The 9418-nt window shown below is 46.2% G+C and overlaps 1 pseudogene; it reads left to right on the top strand.

Moving 5' to 3' along the window:
* Positions 1-2787: 2787 nt before the first annotated feature.
* On the top strand, positions 2788-8110 carry LOC145503176 (uncharacterized; annotated as a pseudogene).
* Positions 8111-9418: the final 1308 nt, after the last annotated feature.

Below are 9418 nucleotides of genomic sequence, written 5' to 3'. Positions count from 1 at the left end.
AGCGAAACCGGAAACGGATTGCCCATACCCTATATGTTTTATCGGCACCCAATGTGGACATTTTGTGGTAAGATTTCCTAGTTCTTGCGATAATGCGTGCGGCCAAGTTTAGAGTTTTTCGACCACATAGCAGAACAATAAAGTAATCTGCTAAAGGCTGACGCATAAATTATCGTGGCTAGCTGATTGCGATTGCTTAACACGGTTAATTTTCGCTAGGCTTGCCACACAAGACGAGACGGTTTTTAAAACAAGGTGTTTGAAGATAATTTGACGGTCAGCATAATCCCAAGGTCCTTGGCCGTTGATGCAGGAACAAGTTCTTTCCTCAGTGAAGATACCGTAAAATCCCTGGAAAAGCCCTGGGATTATGTAACTTCAAAAGGTGTTTTTGGGTGGGCTTATAAACAGGGGGAGGGGGGGTGGGGGTATATCGGGGGGGAGGCATATAAGCGGGATAAAAAAATGTTTCGGAACGTCGAGATAAAACATATCTGAGAAACGAATTAAAGCTAACATACCTTTACATCTAGAGCTATTACCCTATTTACCCTATTATTACCCTATTACCCTATCAGCCTACAGTCAAACCTGTATTAAGCAGACCCCATATTAAGCGGGCACCCTCTATCATGTGCACCGTGGGGTATAAAATTTGCTTAAATAATCAAGGGATATTCTGCAATCTTCAGTAGAAAATCAGAAGAGTGTCTGATTACACGGTACAAGCTCGCTTACAACTGCAAATTAGCGTTGGTAACTTTACATTTAATTAAGGCACCTGCTATAAGACGTGAATGAAGGAAGAAAAATCCATTACAGAAGGGTTGGGATGTTCTACTAAGTAACATTTCGAATGTGAATGTCTTTTTCAATACTTATAAGAATGTTCTATATTGTTTTACAGGCTGTTAATGTTTCAGCCGAAATCGGTTAGTCGCATGTGAAAATTAATAAGAACTGGTAATCAACATGGAAGCTACTTGTAGATTCGAAGTGACAAGTTCAGCTGTTTTGCTATATTCGAATAAAACCTATCAGAAAGAGTTTTTAAGAGTGGATTTTTCTGCAAACATAGGACGGCAGAAGTCGAAAAATCGATTTTTCTCTCTTTTCGTCCACAAATAGCCCTTACGTAGATATGAAACGTGATATAGTTTTCTGAGCTTGAAGCGCTTTAAATTCGAGAAAATTGAGGTAAAAGATTTTCGCCTAGACGGTCGCCAAAATGACCGATCACAAAGGCTTAAAATTAGCAATCTAGACTTGATTTGCATACTCGTGTAAAGGAGAACCAAAACATATCGATATTAATTCTTGAAAGATAAAGTATTCAGCTATCCAAAACAGGTTAGAACTTGACTTGAGGGCCATTTGAGAATAAACACACAATTTTTAAAAAAATCCCTTTCAGTTACGAGGTCGAATTCCTAATTTATGAATAACATTCAGAGATATTTTTCGACATGTGCCATAACTCCAAATTCCTTGAAACTTAGCCTTTGGAACACTTTTTATGTTGTTGTGAAACATGTATTAAAATCAGCTTGGGTTATTCTTCGAGTGGTTTTTGAGGCCCGGCTGAAAAATCCCGAATTTACCTAAAACCTGACGAAAAGTAAACAAAGGACTTTAGCATGTTGGTCTGAGGGCAATCTGGTATAGGCGTTTAAAGTCCTTGTAATATTACTTCCTTGTACTCCACACTTTTATGTTGTTGTAAAACATATGTCAAAATCAGCTTGGATTATTCTTCGAGTTGTTTTTAACGCGCCGCTGAAATAACCGGATTTCAACGAAAACACCAGTAAGAAGTAAACAGTAGACTGCTTGCGTGTTTTTCTGACACCAAGAGACAGAAGAGAGTACTCCTTTCATTATCATATTTTCGTTCTGCAGGTTAGTATGCTTCTTTTAAAGTAAAATAAAATGACAACATGAGTTTATTTATGCATTCAAAAGTACCTTCACTCACAGGGAATATTTCAATCTTTTTACGTAAAATTAGATTTCTGACAAACGGATAATGTGTAGATTTCACAATCACGGCACCGCAAATGTAAACAATTTAACCTGTTTAACTGTGTACATGTATAAGTAAAGTTACAGAGTTGCATTTACATGTACTTCAGTTGAATATTGAAAACGGGACTGCAAAGTAAATGTTAGCAGGCGCTTTTTTCTCCAACCTTCTAATATAGAACTTGCCTATTTAAGTCATTTAAAGCTGGGAAGGTACAACGGAGGGTATAGTAACCTGCGCCGACAAAAACAACAACATTTATCGCAAGAAAGATTTCCGCTGGCAATCCTGACATAGCAGCATTTACAAGTCTTAGGATTTTTTTTTCCTATTCTTCTCTTCTTCTTGACATCTTCGTGGAACGGATACCATGATGGATAGCGGCAAATTGGTGTCACCTAACCTGTCTTTTCGCTGCCAAATAGGATTCGCTGACCTCTGACTTTCCTCGACAATCTCGTTCATCAGTTTATGCGCTGATAATGGAAGAATAACTGACCAGAGTCCACCTGCATTGCTTAGCAATTCTTCTGATCCACAAACACATCAGTTCATATTTTTAAAACATACCAAGTATAAACGCTAGAAACCTTTAAAAAAGATCCGCATTTGCGAACTACTGTCGTCGGACCTTCAATCTGCTGTAAATATGACGCATTACGCCTTCCGAAAGCAAAGGAAGTGTTAGCAAAAGTCTCAAAATTAATTAAGGGTAGAGCTTCGATCATTATATAGTTGCGTTGCAGTATGTTTTACACGACGGCCAAAAAATAAAACAGGGCAAAAAAAGAACAATAGAACTGAGGATACATTTCATTTTCACAAGCAGCGTGACGTCTAAAACAGCGCAATTACCGGTCAGCGGTATACGGCCAGTCTATGACGCATCACCATTCCTGGTCCGCCATCTTGTATTAAGTTGCGGTCGTGCTATCCGCCCCGGAATAAAGCCGTTCTACTCAAGTGATTCGTGTCGTTTCTCCCGGTATACCCTTCTCGCTGGCGTGGTGGCATCGGTGGGATCGTACCTAGGCCTTCTTTTATTCCTCGTCCAAGCTAAAATCCGCCCGAAAAACCGAGCGTAACAGCAGCGCACCCTGTCGTTGTTCCAGCACGAATCCCTGTTCTACACAATACAGAATGGCTTCAACTCCGCGTGCACCGAAGCAGTGGTGCCTTTCAAAGGTGGAGACAATTAACAGCTTTGAGAACTGGAGGCAGAACTTGTTATACTGCTTGTCCTTGGATAATAACTTTGCCCCTTTTCTGGCTGAAGGAGTTACTTGGCTGAAAAAGACGAAAGCCCAGCCACTAAGAGGATTCGAAGACGACGGTGAAGACATCGCAGCTCCAAAACGTCTAACTGCTCAGCAGAAGGTTAGCTTTCTAGAGCTTATGCTTGGCCAAATAGCTAACTACTGTCCAATTATTTCAAGGAGCACTTTAGTTAAAAACTCGACCTCTCTAAAGTTTATTTGGCAAACGATCAGACAGCACTTTGGCTTCCAAGTTACAGGAGCTCACTTTATTGATTTTTCTGATATGCAACTTGAGGCAGGCGAGCGCCCTGAAGATCTATACCAGCGGCTTATGGTCTTTGTTGAGGACTCACTCCTTCGAACCAGTGGTCTAAGTTATCACGGTGAGTCACTGCAAGAAGACGAAGAGCTCTCCCCAACATTGGAAAACCTTGTTGTACTCACATGGTTGAAGCTTATCCACCCGAGTTTGCCTAGGCTTGTCAAGCAAAGATATGGTACTGAACTGAGGTCCCGAACACTCGCTTCTATCAAACCAGAAATGTCACAGGCCCTTACTTCCCTACTGGAAGAGATTCGAGCCTCCGACGATGCAAAGATTCTCCGTACGGCGGTCGGTAATGGATACCATCGCTCTCCACCGAGTAGCAAAGGCCCGGTCAAGCCAGACTCCAGAAGGCCTCGGCCAGGCAAGGTTTGTCCCCTCTGTAAGCAAGCCGGCCGCTCAGATATAAGGCATTTCCTCAGCGAGTGCACATACCTACCCGACAGTGACAGACGTTACATGGTCAAGGCTCGCCAGATTGTTGGCATCCTAGAAGCAGAGGCAGAACCAGACGCCACCTTTGATGGAACCCCTACTGCTTGTGATGGAGACGAAAGTGATTATTCCAGCCCAGGCGCCGTAGTATACCGAGTCCAGACCCGCCAGTCCCCATATTTTGATGTCTTCTTCCATCACCATGTTATGCGAGGTACCGTAGACAGTGGAGCTACAGGAAATATGATCAGGCACGCCACTGCAAGAAAACTTGGGTCTCCGATAGTGAGTAGCGCTCAGTCAGTTCACCAAGCAGACGGCTCTTCCAGACTTCAAGTCATCGGTGAAACCCGGATCACCTTCACCCGTGACAACAAGGAATTTAAGTTCGAGGGCCTGGTGGTCGAAAATTTGGATGTCGACATCCTCGCTGGCACTCCTTTCATGGAAACTAATGACGTGACCGTACGCCCAGCTAAGCGTGAAGTGATCCTTGGGGATGGCACGGTCTTCACTTACGGATCATCCCCCTCCTCTGGTTGCAACGCTTCCGCCTGTCGCGCATTTGTGCTCCGTGCTCCGCCGTTCAAGGAAACTATTTGGCCCGGCGATTTCATCGAAATGCAACTACCCGAAGAGGCCCAACCTGATTCAGAGTATGCTATCGAGCAAGGCACCGATTCTCCCAGCTTTCGGAAACTCCAGCAGTCCCAGATATGGCCCCAGCCGAGCATCGTTTCAAGTGTCGCTCGAAAGATACGCATTGCAAACCTCACAAACGAGCCTCGCATGCTCAGGCGCAATGAACATTTCTGCCAAGCCACACCCGTTTTCGAACCCAGCGACGACTCCATTGAAGTACCACAGCCTAGTGTAGCTTCGCCTCCCCCTTTGCCAGGCGGCCACCCGTCGGCCGTGAAGATTGATCCCGACAACCTTCTGCCCCCAGACATACGAGTCAGCTTCAGATCACTGCTAAACGAGTACGACTCAATATTTGACCCTAAAATCACGGGTTACAACGGTGCAGCTGGCCCATTCAAGGCGAAAGTAAACATGGGTCCCATCGAGCCCCCACAACGCAAGGGGCGCCTCCCTCAGTACGCACATGGCAAGCTCGTAGAGCTGCAAGATAAGTTTGACCAGCTTGAGGAGCTCGGTGTCTTCCAGGGTCCTGAGGAGATTGATATCACAGTAGAATACCTAAATCCATCATTCCTTGTTAAGAAGACCAATGGTGAATCCCGTCTCGTCACGGCCTTCGCGGATGTTGGCCGCTAGAGTAAGCCTCAGCCGTCCTTGCTCCCTGACGTGGACTCTACTCTCCGACAAATCGCACAATGGAAGCACATTATCATCTCAAATTTGACCAGTACATTTTACCAAATATCCCTTGCACGCGAGTCTATGAAATACTGTGGTGTTGCAATTCCTTTTAAAGGGGTAAGAGTCTATACGCGCACTGCGATGGGAATGCCCGGCTCAGAAATCGCTTTAGAAGAGATCATGTGCCGCGTTCTGGGTGATCTACTGCAGGAGGGAATCGTCACCAAGATTGCAGACGACTTCTACTGCGGAGGCAATAGCCCTCAAGAGCTACTCCAAAACTGGAAGAGAGTACTCCAGGCTCTTTACAGGTGTGATCTGCGACTATCGGCATCAAAAACAATCATCAACCCAAAGACCACTACCGTACTTGGCTGGATCTGGAGTTCCGGTACTCTCTGTGCTAGTCAACACCGCGTCAATACTCTAGCCTCCTGTCCCGCGCCAGATGCAGTTGGTCAGATGAGATCCTTCGTAGGTGCCTACAAGGTCTTATCTCGTGTGCTTCCTGGATGCTCCTCACTTCTCGCCCCACTAGATAACGTCACCGTTGGACGTCAGTCCCAAGAAACCATCGCCTGGACTGATGAGCTCCGGAGCTCCTTTGCAAGCGCCCAACAGGCACTCTCAACCTGTCGCACCATTACCCTCCCCAGACCAACAGATCAGCTCTGGATTGTGACTGACGGAGCCGTCCGCAAACCAGGTATAGGTGCCACCCTTTATGTCACCCGCGAAGGGAAACTGCACCTCTCTGGCTTCTTTAGCGCCAAGCTGCGTGGTTCACAGACAACGTGGTTACCGTGTGAGGTGGAAGCATTATCCATTGCAGCCGCAACCAAGCACTTTAGCCCGTTCATCATTCAGTCATCCCTAAATGCTTGCATCTTGACAGACAGTAAGCCCTGCGTCTAGGCCTATGAGAAGCTATGTCGTGGTGAGTTTTCGACAAGCCCTCGCGTCTCCACATTCTTGTCTGTTGTGAGCAGGTATCAAGCTCAGCAATTTTACCGTCTGACTTTGCTAGTCGTAATGTTCCCTCTTGTGAAGATGAGAGATGTCAGATCTGCTCCTTCATTAGTCGTACGCAAGAATCCGTAGTCCGCTCCACGTCTGTGCAAGATGTACTATCAGGCAGTGTGTGCCTACCTTTCACAAGCCGTTCGGCTTGATTGGCAGTACAAGCTTAGTGTGCTGACCTCCGACGCACGCACGCACACCTTGTTCAAGGCACAAGACCTTCCCGGAAGACCACCAATGTCAAGGACGTCAAGAGGTATTTGAACGTCGCTACCGTTGCTAGCGATGGACTTCTGGTCGTTAAACGCAATGAGCCTTTCGTGCCAGTCCGCGAATGCATAATCATTCCACGCCAGGTGTTAGATGGCCTGTTAACTGCTCTCCACATACAATTGAGTCACCCCACCTCCCACCAGCTCAAGAATGTCGTGAAGCGTTACTTGTATGCCCCAGATATGGACAAGGCTGTTGACCGAGTCACCAGTGGCTGTCACTCTTGTGCCGCGTTACGCCAAACCCCTACAGTTCAGCAGGAGCAAACAACTTCCGCACCTCCCGAGGCAGTGGGCCAAGCATTCGCGGCAGATGTGATCAAGCGCCACCGACAGCTCATCCTAGTCCTCCGAGAGACAGTGACATCGTTTACCGTAGCTGCACTCGTCGACAATGAACGTCACGTGACCCTGCGTGATGCCCTTATACAGCTTTGCCTCCCTTTGCGTCCAATGGATGGCCCTCCAGCAATGATACGCACCAATCCTGCCCCTGGGTTCAAGGCGTTAGTTGACGATCCGCTTCTTCATCAGCACAGGATCACACTAGAGATTGGCCAGGCAAAAAATCCTAACAAAAATCCTGTAGCCGAAAGGGCAGTACAAGAGCTAGAGGCTGAGCTCCTTCGTCAAGACCCGTTGGGTGGAGCAGTAACCACACTCGCCTTGTCCGTAGCAACTGCTGTCTTAAATTCTCTAATCCGCTCCCGTGGACTTTCTTCGCGCGAAATGTGGACTCAGAGGGACCAATTTGCTAACGCCCAGATCGCCTTCAGTGACAACTCCCTCAGTAGCACTCAACACCTCATGCGACTCAAGAACCACCTGTATAGCGAACAGTCCAAAGCTCCACTGGCACAAAAGCGCCCAGATCCGCCCATTGTAGTTGGTGACCTCGTGTACCTCCACTCAGACCGAAACAAGTCCCGCGGCCGCGACCGGTACCTAGTAACATCAGTGGAGCCCCGTTCTGCAACATCAGAAAGTTCATCGGATCTCAACTCCGCAGCTCTTCCTATCGCGTAAGGTTCTCTGAATGCTTCAAGGTTCCAACCGAGATGTCCGCACCTCTACTTCATCGCACACCGCACACTGATAGCCACGATGATGGTGATACCGAGGAACAGGCCAGACCACCGGCACCTCCTGATATCCCAGAGGACATATCAACACCCCCACCTTACAGCAACAACCAGAACGTTGTACCAGTCCTTGCCCAGACCCCGACTGAGATCGTGACCGATTGCCCTGACCTACCGGTTCCTGATGAGGATGATGAAGCACAGTCTCCTCCAACAGAATCCAACCTCGCTACGGATGCCTGCCAGCTAAGGTCGTCTCGCCCTCGACGCCCCCCTGAGCGCTTCAAGGACTATGTTACGGACTTTTGATATATATAACACTCTGCAGCGTATTACGAATGACCAGTAGTTAGCCCGTTTATGTTACCGACCTTACATATGTTATCCTGACTTCTTGAAGCTTTTTCATTAATTAGTATAGTTATAGTTGAAAGACGATCATATATTAGAGACTGTTTATCTGTTACGTAGAGGACTTCCCCTAGTTTAGTAGCTATTCGGCTTACACCCTTTGTTCCAGTTCTTAAGAAAGGTAAGAGAACAAGAGAGAGAAAGGTCACGCCATTACCGGTCAGCGGTATATGGCCAGTCATGTGACGCATCACCATTCCTGGTCCGCCATCTTGTATTAAGCTGCAGTCGTGCTATCCGCCCCGGAATAAGGCCCTTCTACTCAAGTGATTCGTGTCGTTTCTCCCGGTATACCCTTCTCGCTGGCGTGGAATTCTCTAGGGAAAATTCAACCTACTTATGGGTAAAATTAATTAGCTGAAATAGATTTGGCGTGCTTAAATATTTCATCCTACAGTCCAGCTAACTATTGCAAGCGGGTCTTTTTAGTGAGTCATGGATTGCAGAAAGTCGAAACAAAGTGAAAACATATATAAAAAAAAAATTGCTTTGGCTGGGAATATTTCTGACAGGCAGGTACAAAAGTCGGCCGGACCGGATCAACTCGGACCGCCAGTCCGGGTCTGATCAACTCGGATCAACTCGGATCGACTCGGATCGTCTCGGATCATGAAAAAAACATAAAATTAAATGAAATTGAAACTTTTGCTTATTTGAAGGTTAAAATTTCGGTCAAAAATGGGCCAAATTTAGCAAGACTCGCGACGTTTCTCCGTGTCGTGCTGTGTAGCCAAGCCGCCATTTTGTATTCTAAGTGCCAGTTCCTCTCGGACTCGTCTCATGTTCCTCCATCCATCCATCTGTCGATCTCCACGATCATGGACCTAGATGAAGGTAAATCTTTCTCAATGAATTTGCATCTGTCCACCAAATTGATAGTTTCAGTCATAACCCATTTCTGTTTCGCTACGTGATTTCGTAGAAATTCGCTTTACTTCCGTTTGGCTCCTAATTTGGAGAACAGGAAGTTGATAGATTTAGCTAATCATTAAGCAAAACTTGGCCTGCTTGACGACAAGGGATTTTAGTCCAAAATGGTTGGCGTTTTATACGAGCGAACTTAAAACGATTTTCAAAGATCCTGAAGATAGTTTTAACATAAACATGTTGTTCAAATGCAGCTAAATACTCTTCGGATCGCCGTTTTTATGTTTAGAATCTCGCTAATTATTGAATAATGTGTAGTGACTGAGTCGTTTTGGGAGTGTAGAGCTCCGTAACTTTGGATAAAGGTTTCGTTTTGTTGCGATATTGGGACGCGGACA

The sequence above is a fragment of the Orbicella franksi genome, chromosome 11, assembly GCF_964199315.1.
Source record: "Orbicella franksi chromosome 11, jaOrbFran1.1, whole genome shotgun sequence".
Classification (NCBI taxonomy): domain Eukaryota; kingdom Metazoa; phylum Cnidaria; class Anthozoa; order Scleractinia; family Merulinidae; genus Orbicella; species Orbicella franksi.
This window is presented reverse-complemented; position numbering and strand designations above follow the sequence as displayed.